The following is a 12,894-nucleotide window of genomic DNA, read 5'->3' on the forward strand; positions in this document are numbered from 1 at the left end:
TAAAAAGCACGACCAATCGTTTTAGCCGGCCCGGCTAAAATAAATGGATGGCCTACCTGCCTGTCAGCCTTCCATCTGTGCACAAACTTATCTCGTGCCCTCATTGGTCATGTGCGCGTTTATGTGTATTGGAAGAGGGGTTTTGTAAGGAAGTGGCAGATTTGTTCCGGCTGTGTATTTTCAAATTCTAGCGCACTCGAGCTGGTTTCTCCTAAATTACCTACCCCACCTTTAATTATAACAAATTTATTAAAATCACACACAACCAAAACAATCAATGAAATAGACTCAGGCTGGAAAACAGACCTCACTCTCTCAAATATTTATATATGTATATATATATATATATATATATATATATATATATATATATATATATATATATATATGTATATATATATATATATATATATATATACGTTTATAAAACGGACAAGTCAAATCAAGAAATCTGATGGGCCATATCCAAATCTGTATTTCAAAGGTTTCGAGCAAGGAACACCAACATGTTTGCATTGTCGGGCAAATGCATCTTTGATTGCAAACTGTAGGGAAGGTGGGGGCTCTCCATCTCCAGCTGTCGTGTTTGTTCCCGGCTGGAAAACGGAATGGGGTGGTTGTGTTTCAGGTGCAGTTTAAAGTCCATGTAATGTCCAAAATAAATGTTATTCTGTGTTAATAAATCGCTTCATCACTTTCCACTGTTTCATTTGACATATCAACATCAATGATTCTTTCCATAAATACCCCCCAAATAACATGAAATGTGTGCCACTTTCCCGTGTTATTCCGCTCCGGTAGCGAAAAGCTTGCCAGCCATTAACCCAGCTGTGTGACGTCACACGTGGCAAACACCAGCCTCGTCTAGATTGTTTGTTTTGTATCCTTCCGCTATTTTCGCTCAACATATGTGTAACCGGACCTCGCTAAACTTTCTAACAATTCATGATGGGGAAGCGATGTGTAGTTGTGAGCTGTGAATGTTTCCTGATTGCTATAAACATTGATCATGGGTGCTGGAAGATTGTGCACAAAACTCGGGTCAGAATTAAGTTACTACAGGTGTTATGCCAGCTTGAGCTAAATGTCACCAGAGTACAGTGAACTTGCCTAGTGACTGAAATATATAAAAGTTGAAGTGAAATAAGTAAGGCCAAAAATGAATTACGTCTGAATATCTTTATTATTTTTACCACTTTTAATTATTTGTGGGCTCGCACATACCAAAATAGACTAATGTACACTGCAATAAAGATCAAATGATACAAGTGAAAAATTAACAAAAGAACCCTTTTTTATTTATCAAACAGTAAATTAATACAATCTTACAAACTTGTGATTTGGAAAATGTTGTTATATTTACATGTTTCTTTGGAAAAATAATATTGTAAATGATGTACTTTGTAAATTATTTACATCATGTGAAACCATTTTAACCAGTTCAGCTGCATGATTTATGTCAAATTACAGATTTGGCCATTGAAATCCCTGATAGCGGCCTCCCGGTTCAGGGTAAGTCTTCCGTATCTCGGTTACAGCACGCAGCGGGACTCTGATTTTTGGGCCGAGTACACCCCAGCACCAACGTACAAACTGTCGATAAGCTGTAGGCTATATCGATACTTCCTAATGAAAAAAAAGTATACAGATTATAAATATATTTGGAGAAAAATAAAATGTTATGTAGTAGGACTATTATGTAGCAATGGTTACAAATTGGCTTATAACATGATATTTGTATTTTACTTGTACAAAATAAATATGAGGTTATACATGACTGCTTGACAGAATCATAGACCTCTTATATATTTCCTCACATGTGTAGTTGTTTCTTTTCCCAAGCATACATTGAACTTGCATACACAGAAAAAATAAAAGCCAAGCTGTTTTTGACTGCTTGAAAGAGTTTAATGGTATCTTTAAAAGTGTACTATATCTGTAGCGACTAAAAGTATTATATGAAAGCAAAGCTGCAATAGGCAGTTGAGTCAATCAATATTTACTTACTGGTGTAGTGGGCCATCAACTGCTCTGTGTTGTTGTTTGTATTGAAGATACGCTATTTTCAGTGTCCAAACACTGAGACAGCCTTCTCTAAAGCCTGGGTGGCTAATAATGCACCTTGGTTTCTCGTCGGTGTCTTCTATCTGGCAGAGTCCTGCACGGGTCTGATTTTCAAGACCCGCTCCCGCCCCGCACCCGTGACGTGCAGTACCGAACCCGCCCCGCTACCCGCACATATTGCCAATTAGTTCCGCAACCCGACCCGACCCGCCGGCACAAGATCCGCAACCCGACCCGAACCCATATATAAGCAGTGACAACGTGCAATTATTAACACACGCAGTTGCATATTTGGCTCAAAAAGCCTGGGATGTTGTTTATTTTCTCCATCTAGGTTGACACCAAAAGCCTCCCAGACGTTGGATTTCGCTCTTGAAGAAGAGTTATTGAAAATTGTGTATTCTCCGCTAGAGAGCTTCACCTCAGCCATTCAGAATGTGGTGCGCTCAGCAGCAGATAGATGCGCTGCAGAGGTTATGATTATGCTCGGTCCCGCGGAGGAGAGGTCTGAGGATTTAAACATTAAACTAAATTATTATTGTTTAAATATATTTATTATGCAACACCCGCAACCGGACCCGCATCATCTTTGTTTTACCCAGAAGCGAACCCGGAAAAAAGCGTTTGAAAAAATACCACCCGCAAATCACCTTTTTTGCGGGTCACCCGTCGGGTAGGCCCACCCACGGATACCCGACCCGATTCAGGACTCTGCTATCTGGTCAGTAGGTTGCAAACTGTCTATTTGTTCCATCACCTGCCAGATCTCTCTGCAGCATACACATTCATCTGCAGTGGGCATGCTTTCACAGCATTGACATGTAGCCTACACCTGAATATTGTACATAACATTAAAAAAAAAACAATATCTGCCGGACGTGTGAGGAACAGATGACAAATTAAGATCGACATTTAGTGCAGGTCAAATTAAATAAAACTGAATTTACCATTCAGTATTGCTGACTCGAGTCTCGCCGGCTGCGGAATCCGCTTCTCTTTCACAAGTTTCTGCCTCGTTGTTCGATTGCCGGGCAGGAGGCTCGTACTGATAAGGCAAGATGCCTTGAAGTGAAAGGCTAGCTGGTTCACTCTCTACTTCTGTAACTGAATCCAGATAACCCACCGAATCTGAGCTTGAATGATCGCTCTCGCTGTCGCTGTCTGAAGTTGTCGCGTTGCTTGCCATTTGGACTGATTTGATCAGATGGCAATGTTTGCCACGTGTGACGTCACCGCTCGTTCGGGAGTGATCGGGGGCGTACTCGGCAAACTTCGGAACCAACATCGGTTTTTAACGTATATGTCATTTAATTATGACCAAACTTTAAACATTTTTATTTATTTTTATTCTGGTGATATCTAAACTACATGTTAAAAAACACCTGTGTTAGATGCATTACATGGCCTTTAAGGTGTCTCGTATTGCTAGCTTTTGTTGCTACCTTTTTAAAACAAATGCGACACACCGCCCGGCTCATTGAAGTCCGTAGGTTCGCCTTGTTGATTTGGCTTAAATCCAAATAATTCCCACACCGGAGATGTGGTATTAGGTTTTGCAACCACTTCCATTTAACTTCAAAATTCCCCTCGAGAGTAAGTCACACATTGTCTCCTGCTTGTCTCTATATTATTAATTTGGCTGCTACACTGCTGCATGCGAAGTGTCCTGACCTGGCTGTGTGTGAGCCCCGCTCCGCCCCTCACAGCGCACCGGGCTGGCAGCCACAGCCGCCGGGCTAAAATGCTGGTCACATCCTTATGTAAACAAACATGCATGTAAACCGCAATTTATCGAGCTCAGAAAAGTTATAGAGCCCATTTTTATTTATCGAACGATAAGACAATTTATTGATTATCGCGACATGCCTATATGACGTAATATCGGAAATGTGGGCTGGCTTTGCACCCACGGCCCAATCAGAAATGTTCGTGTAGCAGAAACAATGGACAACGTTTTGGAAGTAATATGGTCTTTGTTTACATTAGCAAGCATCGCTAACACTCAGAGCTAACACTGAGAGTATGTGTAAAAAAGCAGGAAATAAATAAAGGAACTCATCTTGTGGTAAACCCGCAAGAGAAAAAGTATTTGAGCTCCATACTGTTTCAGAAATAATCCTTGATGTGGTTTGGAACATGATGGCATTTAATCACGGGAGCATTTAGCTGAGTATCTGACTCTCTCTCTGTGCAGCTCTGCTGCATGTGGCTCCAAATGGGGCGTAGCTACTGACCAAGAATCAGCCCTTTCGTTACAGGGCTGAAATAGAGGGATATGAGGCATGGCTGCAATGGGTGATCTGTTTGGTATTTTGAGCAAAACACTTCATCAGAGATATGTTTTGTATAGATATGGCCCTATACTGCATATGTTTAGCACATTGGCAAACCGTGTCTATCACAACTGGACCTTCTGTAGACACACACATAAAAACAACATTAAATAATCAGTTGCATTCATTTCTTATGGCTCTATCTGCAGCTTTTCCAGAGTCATTTCTTATGATTACATTTTTCCACAGGCTTCAGCTTCAAGAAAACTATTTCCCTCAAAGAAAAAACCAAACATGCCCTGTTGTCGTGAGAGAAAAAGTGCAGAAGGAAACATTGGAACTCAGTGTGCTGCTCTGTGATGCTAGTTCAAGCAGATACTTGGCATCTCATCTTGGGTGCAAGTTCATCAATGTTTGGGCTCAGGTTCTGAGCTGAGGAAACTCTCAGGATTGAGTGAAGGTGTGCGTGCAATATACCGGCGGGCCAGATCTAATAGTAATTAGAAATTACCCTGCGGGCCGAAATTAAATCCACCAAGGGCCTGATTTGGCCCCCGGGCCTTGAGTTTGACACATGTGATCTAGATCCTCTGTCTCGAGCCAGTGAACTAGGCCTTCTAGAGTACCCTGGAACCGAGGGAAACTCTGAAAGAATACGCCCATTGGCTACAAATCAATATTTGATCAAACTGATCAAACTGTCAATACAAACGTACGCTCTCATTCAGTGCAACGGCCAGGGTATTCTATCAAGGATATAGAATACCTTGGTTGAAGGATATTCCAGAGACCCAGAGAAATATCTGATCAACAATACAGATACAATTCTCATTTATTCATTTTATATACATTTTATTTATATAATTAAATCGGTTTTTTTGTTTGTTTTATCTGAGTGTTCCAGGGTATTCTCTGAATACCTTGAAGGCCCTGACAGTTCGCCACTGGTTTAGCATAATAGGTGAGCTTTAACATTGATTTTGGCAGGATCCATACATACAGTAGGCTATAAGGAGAAAAAATATAGAGGCAACAATAATGTACTTGACCCTTTATTTGCTATTGCCAAATATATCTGAGCTCACTGAGGATGACAATGCAGGCCAACCTGTATTCATCAAAGGTGACAGGAGTTTCACATCATTAATCCAAATCTGTAAAGTAACTAAAGGTATTAAATACATGTAGTGGAGTAAAAGTACACGATTTACCTCTGAATAGTAGTAGTGTAGAAGTAGCAAAAAAGGAAATACTCAAGTACCTCCAAATTGTTCTTAAAGGCCCAGTGAAGTGTGCACCTGTGCATGATCTGTTATGCTAATACGTATAGTAATGACCAAAATTGTCCATTGGAACCCATATCAAAAAATGTTGGAATAGCAACAAATTTGACGAGTTTTGAATTTTCCGGGGAAATCTGCAGTCGACCTTCGCCTTCGTGGGCGTGGCTTGCGATCTACTGCGTGACGTCACGAGATGGACGCCGCTGCACTGTTTACATTCACCACCGTTCGTTTTTTCTCTTTTTCAAAGTCGAATTTCTCAACGTTTTTGAGCTAGTATTTTCCTGGAAAGTGTGTCGGAGTCGACTGGAAGTGATTTCCAATCGAGAAAACCTGACAATGGAGGCGACAGTGAAGAAAGAGGGATGAAAAACACAGGGGAAACGATGCATTGCCGCTGGCTGTAGTAATGTCAAGTCTGCCGAAGTGGCGATGTTTCTGTTCCCAAAAGATGAAGGTGAGCCTGGCTGGGGTCATTGTTTCGTAGATTATTTGATTGATCATGATAAATAAAGGCCAGTTGTCGATTCGAGAGAGAGAGAAAGAGAGACTGACAGAGTTACAGGGTTGTTGTTAGCATCTGGTGCTAGCTCGGAGCTAACGGAGATTAGCTGTTTCAACAATAAGGAGAGGGAGAGTGCTCTCCTGTGGGACTGAGAGAGATAACGTCAGCTCAGGGAGGTAAACTGTAGCCTAAGTTATCTCAGTGGGTTTGGTCATCTATGTAAACAAATATTTCCATCTATGTAATATTAGTTGTATAAAATAGGTTAAGAAATCATTCCAATGTTTTTTGATTATTGAAATATATGTTTCATATGAGTGTTGAGAGCTGTATCCATAAATCTCTTAATGTTGCCCTCAAAGTGCACCAAATTGATCACTTTCCTCATCTATCCTGTCCGAAAAGCTGTCCAAATCAATCATTTCTCTCACACTAGTATCACTTTCCAGAGTCTCCGCCATGTTTACAATCGCAACTGGGTACATCTTGTGACGTCACAGCCACTATCGTCTGCAACTTCCGTTAGGCTCAGACGGCAAAATTAATAATTCATTAATTCATTAATTATGAATTATTAAAAATTATTTTAGCCATGAACAGGCACAATGATATGTAAGGAATGAAACTGCCATTTCATTTTGGTGCAAAAACATGCACTTCACTGGGCCTGTACAGTATTTGAGTAAAAGTGATTAGTTACTTAACATCACTGGTCTTCATCAGGTAACATTTATTTATTTTATTAAATGTATTGCTAGAGTTAAATATCAAAGCTTTATATAGTAAAATAATGTCTCAGATGTTCCACCATGGAAGCTGGTTGCATGCTGGGATACTCCTCATGCCCCCAGATCTACCTTAACGAAATGGGTACATCAAGAACACCGGGTAGTTGTATCTTCCATAGAAGAATAGGCAATATGGCCCCTCTTCTATAGAGGGTCTCTGCCACAGGGACTCTCCCCACAGGTGGATCTCATGGGCCGTAATCTGGTCACGCTCTATTAGCCCTCCGTTGGTCTCAATCTGTGTAATCAGGTCATGGTTTGTAAAGTCTGTGTGGTTCTCCCTTAGTGGAATTTGGGATTATGTCTGTAAAGCTCCTGTGGTGGGGATCAGAGGCAAGTAAACGCCTGTGACTTTCTCTTTTCACGGCCCCACTGAACAGCTCAGCCCTGTGTTTACCGGGCCAATAATCTCCAGTGACACACAGGCCAAGACACACAGTCTAACCGCTTCAATTTTTTCTAAATTTCCACCTAAATAGCTCAGGGAACAAATGGTTTGTGATCAGATTCAGCAGCATATTCTGCTTGATGTGATCCCCTTTTTTTCTGATCCCAGACACTTTTCCTCCCCTACAGTTGTGTGAGGATCAAGCTGTGTTTCGTCTCCTTTTACTGACAGAGTCCAAGGTGCTGCCATTGTTTGTATTACATGATCCGCTTGGCTAGACCTTTTTAATTTTACCTAATTTAACACAGCACATCACACCTCAGGATGTGTACTGTTCCAGCACATACGACTCTAGCCAAATCCCTTCTTCCACAAACATCCCCTTTCCCTCCCATTCAATTTGGCAATGCTCGTCTTGGATTATTCTCAGGGAATATATAAGCCATTCAAAATAAAAGATGTATAAATACTTTCATGTTTTTAGCCAACACCAGGAGCTATAAAGACTTAATGTGCGTTCAAAAAAGGATAATTTGAGTTTACTCAAATCAAGTCATTCATAGACGTCGCCACGAGGACGCAGGGCTTATCTCCATGTAGAAGCCAACAATGTTTCATTAGCCATGGCTGGAATCATAGGTACGTCTGGACGCCAACATAAGCCAAACCGTTGGGTTGATACGGGATCATAACATCATCCTGAAACACACACAGCTCAGTGAGAGCTCTGTCTCTTGCAACTCACAAGTCAGCTGAATCGATCTTGTTTACTAAAGTAGTAGTAGTAGTAATTGCAATATACGTGCAAAATACAAGAAATAACCAAATACAGACACCCGTAGGATAAAACCTACAGGGGCCATATTGCCCCTGAATCAGGGCTTTGGAAAGTGTGTCTGGAAGAATCTTTACACGTTTGCTTTCTGAATGGAGATCATATCGATCAGGCTAGGCTAGCTCCTCTGTCCACATTTTCACATACAGTCATAAGCAATGATTTTGGTCTAGTTACTGTGCACATATGGAACTGTAGGGCTCTAGGTGTCACATCACAGAGCCAAAGCTTTATGTTCGACAATGTAAGTAAGTCAGTGAGGACAGGTGGAGATTCTCACTGTCGAATGGCTTTAGCGAGACAGCTTCCTATACATGTTTCCCTCAAGTGAAAACATTTACATTTGTTTATGGTTTTTAATGAAGCGAGTGATGCCAAATTTGCATCTATCCGTGTTTTTGCTTTGACTTTGTAATCTTTGTAACTAGGTAATCGCAAGGGGAAAAAGTTGCTTTACTTTTGGTGTGAATGCATAATTAAATGTGTTTTATTGACGTCAGCTTTAACGATATTTGATACAATATTGTGGTTTTATTTATGTGTCACGTTTTTTAAAGGAGGGTTATATCACGAGGGTCACAATTTTCCCCAGTATGAATCTTATCGGACATGAAAAGGCAACTAGTTATACCGACTGCCTTGCACTTCCTCCTTATATCTAATGTTGCAGCATTGCCTTTAGTGTTGAAGTTTATGCTACATTACACTGACATTCAATACACTTCAACTTGTTTTCTGTTTTCTAATTTTAAACTTCTAGGGATATAAACGTATGTTACAATGACAACCAATTCATTCAGTTATCAAAGACAAATGTTAAATAATTGTACTTTAGATATGTTTTCAATAAATATGGCAGAATAAATGCACACCGTTTTAGAGGAAGTACACATAAAAATGTAATTGCATTTTTTATTCTTGATCTTCTCATAAATCCCAAATGTTGAGTGTTTCCTTTGGACTGCACCATAGAGCTGCAGGAAGCTCTCTACTCTAACAACTAATTTGGAAGAATATGAGATATGATTTTAAAAAAGGTTGCTATGCTGTAGAGTGAGGCTTCATCAGAGACAAATGTGGACTACAGAGTATATCAGACATTAGTGTTTTTCTTGAAGAGCTGCATCTCCGTTAAAGGCTTCATTAAATCTGTTGATTGATGGGCAGCTGCAGCCAGGGAGACGGTGCCTCCATGTTCAGACCCAGCCACTCCTCAGCAGCCTTCTTAATTAACCTGTTAATGAGATGTGGCATTTAAGCTGAGGATAAACGTCTCATGTGAATGTACCTATGTGTGAACACATCACCGTGATAAAGGAGAGGCTGAGACCTACCCAAATACACAAAGAAGGCAATCACCCCCAGCTACATTGTAATGATTGACACAATAAGGAAGAATGTGTGACTGTGTTGTGTGTCCTACCACTCAGGTGTTGACCAGTAGGGTGGACAAACAGCAACTTTAATTTATTTTTGCATGAATTAAGCATTAGGAACCTTATCTTTTGAATATTGTTGTTACCTTTTGAAAAGGGTGGAGACCCCCTACAGCTGAGCTCTGTGTCACGGTAGATGCTGCCCTCTACCACCAGCGGGTCATTTTCGAGTCGGAGCCTTGGATCTTTTGAACAAATCATGAAAGTCTTAAATAGTCAATGAGCTAAGGAGGGTGTGTGCAAAAAAACAAAAAGTGTGGGATCTCTCCTCCACCAGACACACAACACATTACATTTTCAGCTTTAAAGAGCAGAATATTTCTTTAAAGTATACGTCTGGTGATCTTCTATAAACATGTGCTGACTGAAACCAGCAATGATCGATTCTCGCTAAAGGGTTAGGGTTATATTTTTTGGAGTTTTCCCTTTTCAGTAGTGTGTCGTGGTATATAGGTTCTTCTGCATGTAAATGGTCTCCAAAATCCCTGTGTTCCGTCCAGAGGTCTTTTTCTCCCACAGGAGACAAAGACCTCTTCAGTTCAATCAGGAGAGACAGTTTTTTTTATGTAATGACATATATTTATTACCGGGAATACACAGATGCGTGTTTGGCGATTAGACCCCATTTTGCTGGAATATCATTGGGGAGGGGGAAAACCGAACCAATGAAACCCCCCTGGGGTCTAGACACTGGTGGTGGTGGAGGCATGAAGGGACTGATGGATGTCGGTCTGAAGAGGAGTGGTCTAAGCTTGACCCTGGATGTGCTGTAAACTCATGGTTTTGTGCTGGGTGTATGAGGGTCCAATTAATGGGGTTCAGTTTATGTCAGTGTGACTTTAAATCTGGGTGGAGATTCGCAGGGTTTATTGATATATTATAAATAGAGGGGATAAATAAATGAATGTCATTGAGATTGAGGAATCAGGAGAGGCCACTAGTAAGTGTGATTATTATATTGACTGTGATTTAAGTTTATGGGATATGTGTGATCCTAATTGTTGTATTGTTGTTGTCCTTTTTCTTCTAAGGTTAACAACCTATTTGGATTTGATTAAATCATCAAAACTATGAGTTGTTTCCGTCCATCTTGATTTCACCCATACTGTCGGGAGATAGACAGTACACTGGATTTGGAAGAAAGGAAGGTGGAAGGGATGGAGGAGGACTGCGTTGAGTCACCTGAAATGACAGCTGTCAGGAGGGGAGAGAGCAGTTTTAAAGGTTTAGCAATGTACTATGATAGGCTTGTGGGAATAGAGGCAAAGTGATTGGTTTTGCTGGAGTGATGCCCCCGATCACTGATTGAGCAACCCGGTATCACGGCAAGACGTGAACATGTGACGATTTACCGTGCTGGGAGACGTGAATATGTCACGGTTTTGTCCCTTCAAAACGTGACAGTTACACGGTGTTGTTAACCCATGTTAACCAGTGGAGAAATACCCGGAAATACCAAGCAAAGGCTCTACCGCGCCTATTGGTCGGTTTTTATTGTCAAAATTAGATGTTTTTAATTTATTTTTTAATCCTCACACTCGATTTTGCCGATGTTCTTGTGGCCCTAGCTGGTCGACACCTCTTTCAGCAGAAACAAAGGCTACATTCATGTATTACATCGATGTTAATCCCCTTCAAGCGTGACGGTTACACAGTATTGTTAACATGGAGAAATACCCGGAAGTGCCAAGCAAATGGTCTACCGCGCCTATTGGTCGGTTTTTATTGTCAAAATTAGATGTTTTTAATTAATTTTTTAATCGTCACACTCGATTTCGCCGATTTTCTTGTGGCCCTAGCTGGTAGACACCTCTCTTAGCAGAAACAAAGGCTACGATGTTAATCCATTTGTGTTGTTGTGGAAATACTGGACGTGACGTTGTGTGATCGCTTAGCAACTGAACTCCGTGAAAAATAAACACCACTAAGGTTCAAGGGTCAAGGGTTTTTGTTATCAGATGCTAGCTACAGTGTAATTGTGGCATTTCAAATCCTAGATCCCGAGCTCCTCCAACAGTGCAACATAATATAAATAGGACATAATAAGAAAATAAATAAAGATAGATAAAAAATTGTGCAAAATGCACCACTTTTGGTTCAAATGATGAAACCAGTAGATTCATTTATTTATTTATTTTTGTTGCCCCAGCTAAATCGATGTTAATCCATGTATGTGGTTGTGGAATTACTGTACGTTACATTGTGCGGTCGCGTAGTAAGTGAACACCATGCTACCGATTACTATCCGATGACCATGAGCGCACCGGACATCGGCTACAACCTCCTCTCTGTCTGACTTCGCCAAGCAGGTAATGTGCTGCACCGCATGCCTCCAATATTTTAATGTTTATTGCAAGTAAATCAGTTGTAGTTACATATCTTTTTAAAGCACGAGCTAGCTAAACACATATTAGCTTGACTTGACTGGAGATATAGTCAGTGTTGAAAGTGTGCCGGTCCTACCCGGTCCTTAGTACCGGTAAGAGATTTCCAGGCGGTCCGGAGGACCAGGAAGAATTGACAGCTCCACCCGTGGAATTTATACTACGAAGGGCAGATATTTTGGTTTGGATTACTGGTCTGGGGGAAGCTCGCGAGTGTGTGTGTGTGTGTGTGTGTGTGTGTGTGTGTGTGTGTGTGTGTGTGTGTGTGTGTGTGTGTGTGTGTGTGTGTGTGTGTGTGTGTGTGTGTGTGTGTGTGTGTGTGTGTGTGTGTGTGTGTGTGTGTGTGTGTGTGTGTGTGTGTGTGTGTGTGTGTGTGTGTGTGTGTGTGTAGACGTGTGTGTGTATACGTGTGTGTGTTTGTGTATTTTTGCGTTTGTGCGTATTGTGTTTGTTTCCCGGGGAAAACACTAACGAGAAACACCGGCTGCTGTTATGCCTGCTGTGACCTCAAGTTACTCCGTTCTCCGCTTGTAATTATGCCGTGACAAGCTTCTAAATTGTATTTATCATCTGAATTTGCCGAAAAAAGTTTCATATTCTGAAAGCCAAGACTTTGTTTATTTAAAATCAAACAAAACACCCGAACCCCGAAAAACTATTTTTTTACGCAAATCCACGTTTATTTTGAAATGAGCCGTTGCGACTTCCGACTGATTTCGATAGAGCGGGTCACATATTAGCTTTTTCCCACTTGATCAGAACAGCGGGAGGAGAAAAGAATGGAGTGACTGAATAACAGCTAGAAAATTAGGCTACGTGGTAATTAAAGCAAAAATGCAAACGACGATTCTTCAGATGTTTAAGAGAAAGGAGAGAGATGAAGAAACTCAGAATGTGCTTAAAATTTGAAAAACAACGCCCACAGATGACACAGGTGA

The 12,894-nt window shown here is 40.9% G+C and overlaps 1 protein-coding gene across 5 annotated transcripts in view; it reads left to right on the top strand.

The window, feature by feature from the left end:
• Positions 1–12,894, top strand: part of LOC307013648 (uncharacterized protein) — a 344,030-nt gene that overhangs the window by 317,139 nt on the left and 13,997 nt on the right. For 2 of the 5 annotated variants that reach the window (XM_079641119.1, XM_079641118.1), the window contains exon 1: positions 5,502–6,077. The exons of 1 other annotated variant lie outside the window; for it this stretch is intronic. The gene's annotated coding sequence lies outside the window, so the exon portion shown is untranslated. Of the gene's footprint in view, positions 1–5,501; positions 6,078–12,894 lie in introns of those variants that run through there. 2 more of the 5 variants (XM_079641114.1, XM_079641117.1) reach the window with 1 other exon arrangement.

This window comes from Notothenia rossii (assembly GCF_949606895.1).
Source record: "Notothenia rossii genome assembly, chromosome: 7".
NCBI lineage: Eukaryota > Metazoa > Chordata > Actinopteri > Perciformes > Nototheniidae > Notothenia > Notothenia rossii.